The sequence below is a fragment of the Tachyglossus aculeatus genome, chromosome 1 (assembly GCF_015852505.1).
Source record: "Tachyglossus aculeatus isolate mTacAcu1 chromosome 1, mTacAcu1.pri, whole genome shotgun sequence".
Classification (NCBI taxonomy): domain Eukaryota; kingdom Metazoa; phylum Chordata; class Mammalia; order Monotremata; family Tachyglossidae; genus Tachyglossus; species Tachyglossus aculeatus.
In genome coordinates this window covers 140,894,045-140,908,343 of record NC_052066.1, presented here as the reverse complement: position 1 = coordinate 140,908,343, position 14,299 = coordinate 140,894,045, and the positions used below count along the sequence as shown (strand labels likewise).

The window sequence follows — 14,299 nt, the reverse complement described above, 5'->3', positions numbered from 1 at the left end:
TTTTATTTGGTTAGTATGTTTGGTTTTGTTCTCTGTCTCCCCCTTTTAGACTGTGAGCCCGCTGTTGGGTAGGGACTGTCTCTCTATGTTGCCAATTTGTCCTTCCCAAGCGCTTAGTACAGTGCTCTGCACATAGTAAGCGCTCAATAAATATGATTGATTGATTAGTCCAGTGCTCTGCACGCAGGGAGCGCTCCATCCCTCAATCAGTCGTCTGCATTGAGCGCCCACCTTTTAGACTGTGAGCCCACTGTTGGGTAGGGACCGTTTCTATATGTTGCCAATTTGTACTTCCCAAGCGCTCAGTACAGTGCTCTGCACATAGGCCTTCCCAGACTGAGCCCCTTCCTTCCTCTCCCCCTCGTCCCCCTCTCCATCCCCCCATCTTACCTCCTTCCCTTCCCCACAGCACCTGTATATATGGATATATGTTTGTACATATTTATTACTCTATTTTATTTGTACATATCTATTCTATTTATTTTATTTTGTTAGTATGTTTGGTTTTGTTCTCTGTCTCCCCCTTTTAGACTGTGAGCCCACTGTTGGGTAGGGACCATCTCTATATGCTGCCAATTTGTACTTCCCAAGCGCTTAGTACAGTGCTCTGCACATAGGAAGCGCTCAATAAATACGGTTGGTGACGATGACGAGCGCTTATTGTGTGCGCGCGCATGCGCGGCCTCCCCTGCGCGCGCATGCGCGGCGGCGGCGGCGGCGGCGGCATGGAGGGCGGCGCGGAGGAGGAGGCGGAGAAGGGGCGTCCTCCCCGCTCCGCCGGCGTCCGTTACTTCTGCACGGCGGGCCGAGGGCTGGAGACCTTCCTCCGCCGGGAGCTGCGAGCCCGCCTGGACGCCCAACAGGTCAGCCCTGCTGAGCGCTTACTACAGTGCCCTGCACGCCGGAGCCGCTCAGTAAATAGCCCCGGACCGATGAATGAATGAATGATCCTCACGCCCTCCTCTCCCCAGCGCTCAGTAAATGCCCCTGAATCCATCAGAGAAGCAGCGCGGCTCAGTGGCAAGAGCCCGGGCTTTGGAGTCAGAGGTCGTGGGTTCGAATCCCAGCCCTGCCTGATTGTCAGCTGGGTGACTTCACTTCTCTGGGCCTCAGTGACCTCATCTGGAAAATGGGGATGAAGACTGGGAGCCCCCCTGTGGGACAACCTGATCACCTTGTAACCTCCCCAGCGCTTAGAGCAGTGCTTGGCACAGAGTAAGCGCTTACTAAATGCCATCATTACTATTATCAATCGTAGTTATGGAGCGCTTCCTGTGTGCAGAGCACTGTACTAAGCGCTTGGTACTAAGTACAGTATTTGGTACTGTACTTAGGACAGTACTAAGCGCTGTACTAAGTCCCTTCAAGGCCCTACTGAGAGCTCACCTCCTCCAGGAGGCCTTCCCAGACTGAGCCCCTTCCTTCCTCTCCCCCTCGTCCCCCTCTCCATCCCCCCATCTTACCTCCTTCCCTTCCCCACAGCACCTGTATATATATATATATATATATATATATATATATATATATATATATATATATTTGTACATATTTATTACTCTATCTATTTTACTTGTACCTATCTATTCTATTTATTTTATTTTGTTAGTATGTTTGGTTTTGTTCTCTGTCTCCCCCTTCTAGGCTGTGAGCCCACTGTTGGGTAGGGACCGTCTCTATATGTTGCCAGCTTGTACTTCCCAAGCGCTTAGTACAGTGCTCTGCACACAGTAAGCGCTCAATAAATACGATTGATTGATTGATTGATTGGGAAGTCCAAGTTGGCAACATATAGAGAGACGGTCCCTACCCAACAGTGGGCTCACAGTCTAGAAGATTGGTCCTCAGTTCCCAGCGCTTAGTCCAGTGCTCTGCACGCAGGCAGCGCTCAGTAAATACCCCTGAATGACTGAATGATTGGGCCTCACTTCCCAGCGCTTAGTCCAGTGCTCTGCATGCAGGCAGCGCTCAGTAAGTACCCCTGAATGATTGGGCCTCACTTCCCAGCGTTTAGTCCAGTGCTCAGCACGCAGGCAGCGCTCAGTAAATACCCCTGAGTGATTGGGCCTCACTTCCCAGCGCTTAGTCCAGTGCCCTGCACGTGGAAGTGCTCAGTAAATACCCCTGAATGATTGAATGATTGGTCTTCACTTCCCAGCGCTTAGTCCAGTGCTCTGCACGCAGGCTGCGCTCAGTAAATACCCCTGAATGATTGAATGATTGGTCCTCTCTTCCCAGCGCTTAGTCCAGTGCTCTGCACACAGGCAGCGCTCAGTAAATACCCCTGAATGATTGAATGATTGGGCCTCACGCCCTCCTCTCTCCAGCGCTCAGTAAATACCCCTGAATGATTGAATGATTGGGCCTCACTTCCCAGTGCTTAGTCCAGTGCTGTGCACGCAGGCAGCGCTCAGTAAATACCCCGGAATGATTGAATGATTGGTTCTCACGCCCTCCTCTCCCCAGTGCTCAGTAAATACCCCTGAATGATGGAGTGATTGGCCCTCACTTCCCAGCGCTTAGTCCAGTGCTCTGCACGAAGGCAGCGCTCAGTAAATACCCCTGAATGACTGAATGATTGGTCCTCACACACAGGAAGCGCTCAATAAATACCGCTGAATGAATGGTCCTCACGCCCTCCTCTCCCCACAGTAAATACCCCTGAATGATTGAATGATTGGGCCTCACTTCCCAGCGCTTAGTCCAGTGCTCTGCACGCAGGCAGCGCTCAGTAAATACCCCTGAATGACAGAATGATTGGTCCTCACTTCCCAGCACTTAGTCCAGTGCTCTGCACACAGGCAGCGCTCCGTAAATACCCCTGAATGATTGAATGATTGGGCCTCACGTCCTCCTCTCCCCAGCGCTTAGTACAGTGCTCGCCACAGGAAGCGCTCAGTCAATACCATTGAATGAATGAATGAAGGAATGGTCCTCACGCCCTCCTTTCCCCAGCGCTTAGTACAGTGCTCTGCACGCAGGGAGTGCTCAATCAATCAATCAATCAATCGTATTTATTGAGCGCTTACTGTGTGCGGAGCACACAGTAAATAAATACCACTGAATGAATGAAGGAATGGTCTTCACGCCATCCTCTCCCCAGCGATTAGTACAGTGCTCTGCATGTGGGAAGCGCTCAGTAAATACCATTGAATGAATGGTCCTCTCGCCTTCCTCTCCCCAGCGCTTAGTCCAGTGCTCTGCACGTGGGAAGCTATCAGTAAGTGCTACTGAATGCATGAATGAATGGCCCTCACGCCCTCCTCTCCCCAGCACTCGCACACAGTAAGCGCTTAGTAAATGCCATGGAGTGAATGACCAGTCCTAATGCCCTCTTCTCCCCAGCGCTTAGTACAGTGCTCTGCACGCGGGAAGTGCTCAGTAAATACCACTGAATGAATGAACGGGAACGTGTCTACCAACCCTGTTGTTGTGCTCTCCCAAGCACTTAGTACAGTGCTTGTTGTTGCTGTCTTATGCTGTCGAATCGTGTCCGACCCATAGCGATGCCATGGACCCATCTCTCCCAGAACGCCCAACCTCCATCAGTACACTGCTAGGCACATAGTAAACGCCACTGATTGATACTCTGCTCTAAATAACACCCACAAAGGCCAGAAAGAATTATTAACGGAGTTCCCCAAGGTCCCTAACTCAAAGTCAGTCAGTGGTTTAGTACAGTGCTCTGCACACAGCGCTCAATAAATACGATTGATTGATTGGCATTCACTGAGGACCTACTGTGTTTAGATCAATGTACTGGGGAAGACTATAATGGAAGACTAATTATCCATCAGTGGTCATTCATTCATTCATTCAAAGTCAGTGGTATAGTACAGTGCTCTGCACACAGTAAGCGCTCAATAAATACGATTGATTGATTGATTGGTATTTACTGAGGACCTAGTGTGTTCAGATCAATGTACTGGGGAAGACTATAATGGAAGACTGATTATCAATCAGTGGTCATTCATTCATTCAATCGTGTTTATTGAGCGCTTCCTGTGTGCAGAGCACTGTACTAAGCGCTTGGGAAGTACAAGTTGGCAACATGTAGAGACAGTCCCTACCCAACATGGGTTCCAATCCCAGCTCCGTTACTTGTGTGCTGTGTGAGCTTGGGTAAGTCACTGTACTTTTCTGTGCCTCAGTTACCTCATCTGTAAAATGGGGATTGAGACCGTGAGCCCCATGTGGGACCGGGACTGTGTCCAACCTAATTTGTTTGCAGCTACCCCAGCACTTACAGTACAGTGCTTGGCACATAGTAAGTGCTTAATTAAAACCATAATAATAATAATATTTATTGATGATTTACTAGAGAAGCAGCGTGGCTCAGTGGAAAGAGCACGGGCTTTGGAGTCAGAGGTCATGGGTTCGAATGCCGACTCCACCACGTGTCTGCTGTGTGATCTTGGGCAAGTCACTTCGCTTCTCTGGGCCTCAGTTCCCTCATCTGTAAAATGGGGATTAAGACTGTGAGCCCCACACGGGACAACCTGATCACCCTGTATCCTCCCCAGCGCTTAGAACAGTGCTTTGCACATAGTAAGCGCTTAACAAATGCCAATTATTATTATTATTATTATATTCAGAGCACTGTGCTAATCAGTCAGTCCAATTTATTGAGCATTTACTTGGTGCGCGGAGCTGTACTAAGCACTTGGGAGAGCACAATGATAAACAGACACAATCCCTGCCCACTATCAATCAATCGTATTTATTGAGCGCTTACTGTGTGCAGAGCACTGTACTAAGCGCTTGGGAAGTACAAGTTGGCAACAGAAGTGGCCCACTATCAGTTTACAGCCTAGAGGGGGGAGACAGACATTAATAAAAATAAATTACAGATATGTATATAAGTGCTGTGGGACTGGGAGGGGGGATGAATGAAGGGAGCAAGTCAGGGTGACGCAGAAGGGAGTGGGAGAAGAGGAAAGGAGGGCTTAGTCAGGGAAGGCCTCTTGGAGGAGGTGGGCCTTCAATAAGGCTTTGAAGGCGGGAAAGAGGGATCATCTATCTGATGATGCGAGACAGGCAAGATGAGAAGGTTGGCATTTAGAGGAGTGAAGTGTGAGAGCTGGGTTGTAGTGGTTGAGTAACGATTTGAGGTAGGAGAGGACAAGGAAACTGACTGCTTGGAAGTCCTAAAGTCCCAAGTGCTAAGCATTTGGGAGAGTTTAGTATAACGGAGTTGATAGACCTGTTCCCAAGCCTTCAAAGAGTTTGCAGTCATTCATTCATTCAGTTGTATTTATTGAGCACTTACTGTGTGCAGAGCACTGGACTAAGTGCTTGGGAAGTACAAGTCGGCAACATCTAGAGATGGTCCCTACCTAGCAACTGGCTCACAGTCTAGAAGGGGGAGACAGACAACAAAACAAAACATGTGGACGGGTGTCGTCAGAATAAATAGACTAGATGGACATCATTAACAAAATAAGTAGAATAGTAAATATGTACAAGTAAAATAGAGTAATGAATCTGTAAAAACATATGTACAGGTGCTGTGGGGCGGAGAAGGAGGGAGGGCAGGGGGATGGGGAGGAGGAGAGGGAAAAAGGGGGCTCAGTGTGGGAACTGACCTACAAGGAAAGATTGAAATAATAAAAATAACATAGCGTAAGGGAATAAGAACATGAAAAACAATAAAAGCTAGAATACATACTGGCTAAAGGAGCAGTTATCAGTCTCTCCACTCTTCTGGCAAGGTGGCCCATAGTCAAATTGGTGCAACGTTCTCTTCCTCCTAAATGTTTGCAAAATGTACTTGGGGATTGTGGGATCGTGGGATCCAGCCCCCGCATCAGGGGGTGTTGGTGGGGAAGGGTAATTTGTTGAGCCAAATTTGTTAACAGATTTGTTAAAATCTGTTTGTTATGCCAAACAAATGGCATTTGTTAAGCTTGTTTGTTAAACGAGCTTGTTTGTTAAATTTGTTAATTTGTTGTGCCAGGCACTGTACTAAGCGCTGGGGTACATACAAGGTAATCAGGTTGGACCCAATCCACATTCCACATGAGGCTCACAGTCTTCATCCCCATGATACAGACGAGGCAACTGAGGCCGCCAAACAAATGGCATTTGTTAAGCTTGTTTGTTAAACGAGCTTATTTGTTAAATTTGTTAATTTTTTGTGCCAGGCACTGTACTAAGCGCTGGGGTGCATACGAGATCATCAGGTTGGACCCAATCCACGTTCCACATGAGGCTCATAGTCTTCATCCCCATAATACAGATGAGGCAACTGAGGCCCAGAGAGGTGAAGCGACCTGTCCGAGTTCACACAGCAGACAAGTGGCGGAGCTGGAATTAGAATCCAGGTCCTTCTGACTCCCAGAACTGTGCCCTGTCCACTTTGCAGTGTGACCTTGGGCAAGTCTTAACTTTCCTGTGCCTCAGTTACTTCATCAGTAAAATCGGAATTAAGACCATGAGCCTCTTGTTGAACATGGATGGTATCCAACCTGATTCGCTTAGTGACTGGCAGATAGCAAGTGCTTAACAATACCGTAAAAAAAAAATAAAAACAACCTGCCAATGCCTGATGCAAACTCTTCTTTTTCTTTACAATCAGCAAGATCTTGGTTTAATGGCTCGACAATTTAATCTGATTTTGAACATGAACAAATCAATAGCTCTACAGTGAATTCTACTAAATGTAATAGACAGTAATGACAGTATTTGTATATTAGAACTACTTTGAATATAAGCTTGGCTGATGGTGTTGGACTACTATCAATTAATTTTAGGAAAAAAGACAAAAAATGGTTACTGCGTAGCCTCTCTGGCAGACAGTAGAACTGTTAGTACGTTAATAAAGGCTGTTCTTTCGTCTTTGCAAGCGCTAGACATAAAACCAGCTGGTGTCAGAAATGGCCGTGTTTGGATTTTATCCCCAAATGGAGAAGAAACAGATTGTATATGTAAATACAGTTTGGCTGGTAATGTTTTCCAATAGCAAATATTAAATGAAAATACAGCAGTCCAGCACATTGTACGTCAGCAAATCTTGATCTCCAAGGTATAAATAATCCATTATACAATGTAAGCTCCAGAAGATAAAGATCTACTATTGAAGTTAATGAAGCAGTTAAACCCATATAGGTTCCGGATTGCTTTTGACATTAAGGGTATCAGCGGCAGAAAGGGTAACACAAAGTCTTAATCCATATCTTGGCGGAAAGAACTTGTTTTCCATTATTTTGTTTTTGGGGTACACTTCAACGCGAAGTGAATGTGGGCAAGAGATGGTTTATCGTAGGTCCTCATATTATTTTAAATAAACCATTTCTAGTCTCTTGCTGTAGGACTCTGATTGACTCTCATTCATTCATTTAATCGTATTTTTTGAGCCCTTACTGTGTGCAGAGCACTGTACTAAGCGCTTGGGAAGTACAAGTCGGCCACATATAATGACAGTCCCTACCCAACAGCGGGCTTACAGTCTAGAAGGGGGAGACAGACAACAAAACAAAACATGTAGACAGGTGTCAAAATCATCAGAACAAATATAATCATAGCTGTACTGCCATGTTATTTTTTAAGCCCTTTATAACCCAAAATACTATATAGTGTGAAAGGAAGGGGCTCTTTCTATCTTTTCCTCTGGAAATTTAGACTACGTTGGTAGAGAAAATGTAAGGTTTTCAAAATGGTGTGCCATTAGACAAATGTAAATAGGTTTGTCTGGACACTAGTATTGGTATATAGGACCTGAGAGTATTTTCAGCGGGCTTTTTTTGGGGTAGTCTTTTCTAAACCTGGGCTTTATTTGGAACCGGCAGTATATTTCCTTTAGCAGTCCTCTGTGTCACCCACCCTCTCTAACTGTGGGGGTCCCTCAAGGCTCAGTTCTGGGCCCCCTTCTATTCCCATATACATCACTCCCTCGGAGAATTCAATCACGTCCACGGCTTCAATGCCATCTCTATAACAAAGGTTCCCAAATCTATCTCTTCAGCCCTGAGCGCTCTCCTTCTCTGCAGATTCACATTCATTCATTGTCGTATGTATTGAGCACTTACTGTGTGCCCCCTCATCCCCCTCTCCATCCCCCCCATCTTACCTCCTTCCCTTCCCCACAGCACCTGTATATATGTATATATGTTTGTACATATTTATTACTCTATTCTACTTGTACATATCTGTTCTATTTATTTTATTTTGTTAGTATGTTTGGGCCCGCTGTTGGGCAGGGACCGTCTTTATATGTTGCCAACTTGTACTTCCCAAGCGCTTAGTACAGTGCTCTGCACACAGTAAGCGCTCAATAAATACGATTGATTGCAGTACATTTCCTCCTGCCCTTAGGACATCTCTGTTTGAATATCCTGCTGACACTTCAGACTTAACATTTCCAAAAGTGAACTCATTTTTCTTTCCGAAAGCTCTACCCTAACCCTCCACTGACTTTCCTATCACTACAGACAGCACTACTATCCTTCCTGTCTAACAAGCCCTGGTATCCTCCCGCGGTTGGGTAGGGACCGTCTCTATATGTTGCCAACTTGTACTTCCCAAGCGCTTAGTACAGTGCTCTGCAAACAGTAAGCACTCAATAAATACGATTGAATGAATGAATGAATATCCTCTATTTCATCTCTTGCATTCAACCCACTTATTCAATCTTTCACCAAATCCTGCTGGTTCTACCTTCACGACATGTCTGAAATCCCCCCTTTCCTCTCCTTCCAACCTGCTAAAATACTAGTCCACCTCATCTTCTGCCCCAGCCTCCTTACTGACCAATCTGCATCATCTCTCTATCCAGCCCTTACTTCACTGTGGCCCAAAATCCATTTTCTAAAAAACATTCAGTCCCTATCTTCCCACTGCTCAAGAACTTCCAGTGGTTGGCCATCCTCGTGGACATCAAACAGAAACTCCTCACCATTGGCTTTAAAACACTCAATCACTCTGCCCTCCTCCTACCTACCTAGAGAAGCAGTATGGCTCAGTGGAAAGAGCCCAGGCTTGGGAGTCGGAGGTCATGGATTTGAATCCCGTTTCCGCCACGTGTCTGCTGTGTGATCTTGGGCAAGTCACTTCACTTCTCTGAGCTTCAGTTAGCTCATCTGTAAAATGGGGATTAAGACTGGGAGCCCCACATGGGACAACCTGATCACCTTGTATCCCCCACAGCGCTTAGAACAGTGCTTCGCACCTAATAAGCGCTTAACAAATGCCATCATTATTATTATTATTATTATTAGCTTTCCTTCTGCAGTCCGGCACACACTTCGCTCTTCTTCTGCCAGTCTGTAGTCGTTGTACCTCAATCTCGTCTATCCCTCCACCAACTCTTTGCCCACATTTTCCCAAGTGCTTAGTACAGTGCTCTGCACATAGTAAGCGCTCAATAAATACGATTGATGATGATGATGATTCTCCCTCGAGGCCAGAACTCCCTCCCGCTTCATACCCGGCAATCCACCATTCTCCCCACCTTCAAAACCCCATCTCCTCCAAGAGGCCTTCCCAGACTAAGTCCTGTCCCTACTTCCCTCCCTTCTGTGCCTGTGTACCCCTTAATCCCTTTGATATTCCCTTCAGCCCCATAATACTTACTTTAATATTCTTATACTCTTCTATGCCCAACCAACTGTAAAGTGTGCTCATCCTGTGGACTGTCCTTGTGGTCGGAGATCGTTTCTACCAACTCTACCGTACTGTACTTTCCCAAGCATTTAGTACAGTGCTGTGCGCACAGCAAGCACTGGATAAATACCATTAAATGATTGATTTCCTGAGATCGAGGGCTTTTAGGCAGGGCTTCATCAGCCTTTCAACACCTTGTCCAGAATTTGTGTTGCTCTCTGCTTGTGTTTTACTACCAACGTATTTTAAACCTTCTCGTAATTATCTAAACATTTATAGGTAACATATTTTTATTTTTGCTTAAGTAGGTGACTGAATATTTTCTAGGAGACAGAGCACTAGAAACCTGAGTTATTGGTTGTGGTCCCATCACTGAACCTCCTTAAAGCCTTCCTGTGTCCATCTTCTTGATTGCCTAAGCAAGGAATTTAAGCAACTTCGCCATCCATGTCCCTAATGACAATGAGACCGTCTCCCCTCAGCTGAACACGCATGGATAAGAGGAGCGTAAGAACGCTGCTTCTCAAGAGCGTTGAGAAGCAGCGTGGCTCAGTAGAAAGAGCCTGGACTTTGGAGTCAGAGGTCATGGGTTCAAATCCCAGCTCCGCCAATTGTCAGCGGTGTGACTTTGGGCAAGTCACTTCACTTCTCTGGGCCTCAGTTCCCTCATCTGTAAAAGGAGGATGAAGACTGTGAGCCCCTGTTGGGACAACCTGATCACCTTGTAACCTCCCCAGCGCTTAGAACAGTGCTTTGCACATAGTAAGCGCTTAATAAATGCCGTCATCATTATTATTATTAACACAGCAGGGTGCAGGACAGGAGGGAAACAGCAAATTGCCCAAAAAGAGTGGGATTATGGGGAATTCCGTGAGAGAGGCAAGACAACGCCAGGGTCAAGACAGGTCGAGGCCGTGAGGAGGGTGGGGTTAGGGAAAGGACTGGAAGGACAATTGACGAGAGAAGGGAACTTCAATTTCAGTTCACATATTATTGGTCATATAAAATGTAATTGGTGGAAGCCAAAAGGAAAAGTGAGCTATTTGCCAGCCACCAGATTTACCATATCCATTTTGTTCTTTCACCAGGTAGACTATATTTCTGGAAAAGTTTTCTTTACAACCAATTCCGACTTGACGGTCCTGAGGGAACTGAAATCTGGAGAACGGCTATTTTTGCTCTTGAAAAAACAACCCCCCCTCAGTGTTTCTGGAAGTAAAGGTATGTTGTACTTGAGCTTTTTTGCTTTGTTAATAATAACGATGGCATTTGTTAAGCGCTTACTATGTGCAAAGCACTGTTCTAAGCGCTGGGGGGGGGTGCAAGGTGATCAGGTTGTCCCACGTGGGGCTCAGAGTCTTCATCCCCATTTTACAGATGAGGCAGCTGAGGCACAGAGAAGGTAAGTGACTTGCCCAAAGTCACACACAGCTGACAAGTGACGGAGCCGGGATTAGAACCCACGACCTCTGGCTCCCAAGCCCGGGCTCTTTCCACTGAGCCACGCTGTTAATGCAGTGGCAGTACATTCCCTAGTTAAACCGCTAGAACCAGTGAAGGGGAAGAACGTAGACATGGATTCACTCTTTTTCCACCATTGCTCTCACGTCGGGAAGCAGTGTGGCCTAGAGTCTGGGCCTGAGATTGAGAAGGACGTGGGTTCTAATTCCGCCTCTGTCACTTGTCTTGGTGTGACCTTAGGCAAGTCACTTCTCTTTGCCTCAGTTACCTCATCTATAAAATGGAGTTTAATATTGTGAATGCCATTTAGGACCCTGGTTAGCTTGGCTCTCCCCCAGTACTTAGTACAGTGCCTGGCACATAGTAAGCACTTATACCATTAAAAAAAATGTCCCAAAGCTATTTCAGTGGTACTCGCTTCCCAGCGAATCTAGTTATTCCCCCGGTACTCTACAACCCCTGTCACAATCAGTCAATTGTATTTATCGTGTGTTTACTATGTGCAGAGCACTACTAAGCGCTTGGGAGAATACAAGAAAACAATATAACAGGGACATTCCCTGCCCACAACGAGCTTACAGTGTGGAGGTGGAGACAGACAGTAATAAATAAAATTATAGATTTGTACATAAGCACTGGTGGGCTGGGAGATAGGGGTGAAGTCATTCTACTGCTTCCCTTCAGCATCCAGGGAGCAAGGAATTATATCATCATCATCATCATCATCATCATCAATCGTATTTATTGAGCGCTTACTGTGTGCAGAGCACTGTACTAAGCGCTTGGGAAGTACAAATTGGCAACATATAGAGACAGTCCCTGACCAACAGTGGGCTCACAGTCTAAAAGGGGGATACAGAGAACAAAACCAAACATACTAGCAAAATAAAATAAATAGAATAGATATATACAAGTAAAATAAATAAATAAATAGAGTAATAAATATGTACAAACATATATACATATATACAGGTGCTGTAGGGAAGGGAAGGAGGTAAGATGGGGGGGATGGAGAGGGGGACGAGGGGGAGAGGAGGGAAGGGGCTCAGTCAGGGAAGGCCTCTTGGAGGAGGTGAGCTCTCAGTAGGGCCTTGAAGGGAGGAAGAATCATTCCTGCTGCCTCAGCAAAGGTACAAGCCATCTCTGGCCCAGCCCTGGTTTTAGTCCCAAAGTAGATTTCATGAGGTGGTAAAGTAATTTAATTTAGTAGAATAGCAGTGCTGCACTAGTGGAGAGGCTGATCCCATCTTCTACGTTCTAAAGGATTATTTGAATCACTTTCTGCCAGCGAGGAAGAAACTTAGAGCTCTCAAATCCATCATCGGACATAATAATTGTGTAAAGAAGATCATTACACCATTAAGAATTTCTGTATCTCATCCCCACCTTAGAAAATGTGGTTCTAAACTAACTGCCTGCTGCTACTGGGCCACCCCCCCCCCCCCCCCCCCCCTCCTAGAAATATTGTCAAATGTAGGTTTCACTGACACCATCCTCTCCGTTCGGCTCCCATCTTTTAGACTGTGAGCCCACTGTTGGGTAGAGACTGTCTCTGTATGTTGCCAACTTGTACTTCCCAAGTGCTTAGTACAGTGCTCTGCACACAGTAAGCGCTCAATAAATATGATTGATTGATTGATCTTTCCAGCTCGTTCCTCCTCTGCCTCCCATTCCCGAACTGTGAGAGTCCCTCAAGGCTCTGGGTTCCCTTCAGTTTTCCATCTACACCCACTCGGTTGAAGAATTTATTCTCTCCCACAGCTTCAACTGCCAGGGTTAACGCCTAAGACTCCCAATCCTGCCTCTCCAGCCCCAACCTCTCTCCTTTTCTTTAGTCTCACATTTTCTCCTTTCTTCAGGACATTTCTACTTCAGTGTACAGCTGACATCTCAAATTAACGTGGCTCTAACAGAACTCTCATCTTCCTACTCAAACCCTCTCCTCACCCCAATTTCCCATCACTGTCAAACTGTCAATAGGACCATCATCCTCACTGTTTCACAAGCCTGTAACTTTCATAGTAGTAATAATGATAATAATAATGATATTTATTAAGTGCTCACTGTGTGTCAATCAATCAATCGTATTTATTGAGCGCTTACTGTGTGCAGAGCACTGTACTAAGTGCTTGGGAAGTACAAGTTGGCAACATATAGAGACAGTCCCTATCCAACAGTGGGCTCACAGTCTAAAAGCACTGTCAAGCACTGTTCTAAGCACTGGGGTAGACATGAGATAATGAGATTGGACACAGTCCCTGTCCCACATGGGACTCACTTTCATTCATCCATTCATTCAATCATATTTATTGAGTGCTTACTGCGTGCAGAGCACTGTACTAAGCGCTTGGAAGTACATGTTGGCAACATATAGAGACGGTCCCTACCCAACAACGGGCTCACAGTCTAGATGGGGGAGACAGACAACAAAACGTGGACAGGTGTCCAGTCATCAGAAGTAAAGCTAGATGCACATCATTAACAAAATAAATAGAATAGTAAATATGTACAAGTGAAATAGAGTAATAATTCTGTACAAACATATATCCAGGTGCTGTGGGGAGGGGAAGGAGGTAGGGCCGGGGGGATGAGGAGTCTTATTCAGTCTTATTCCCCATTTTACAGATGAGGGAACCGAGGCTCAGAGAAGTTAAGTGACTTGTCCGAGGTCACACAGCAGGCAGGTGGCAGAGTTGGGATTAGAACTCACATCCTCTCACTCCCAGGCCCGTGATCTTGCCATTAGGCCGCACTGCTTCTTTAACCTACCATCCTTGTCTCTTCAATTTCACTGTAATAATAATAATAATGGCATTTATTAAGCGCTTACTATGTGCAAAGCACTGTTCTAAGCGCTGGGGTAGGTACAAGGTAATCAAGTTGTCCCACGTGGGGCTCACAGACTTAATCCCCATTTTCCAGATGAGGGAACTGAGGCCCAGAGAAGTGAAGTGACTTGCCCAAAGTCACACAGCTGACATGTGGCGGAGCCGGGATTTGAACCCGTGACCTCTGACTCCAAAGCCCGAGCTCTTTCCACTGAGCCACGCTGCTTCATTGTGTACTCAATGTACTTCAATGTATACTCTACTTAGTCTTCCCCTTGATCTTTTTATTGAGACAGAATCTTAACTTTTGGGTTTTGCTTTTTTTTTGCTTCAACAGAACATCTCCACTGAGATGACGGGTTTCCTGAGGTCATTTCTTTCTTCCAAACCAGTTTGGGTTGTTATTTTGTGCT

The 14,299-nt window shown here is 45.9% G+C and overlaps 1 protein-coding gene across 1 annotated transcript in view; it reads left to right on the top strand.

The window, feature by feature from the left end:
* The first annotated feature begins 756 nt into the window (after nucleotides 1-756).
* THUMPD2 (THUMP domain containing 2) overlaps nucleotides 757-14,299 on the top strand; it is a 42,687-nt gene continuing 29,144 nt past the window's right edge. Inside the window, exons 1-2 of the mRNA XM_038743266.1 lie at nucleotides 757-863; nucleotides 10,686-10,818. The gene's annotated coding sequence lies outside the window, so the exon portion shown is untranslated. The remainder of the gene's footprint in view (nucleotides 864-10,685; nucleotides 10,819-14,299) is intronic.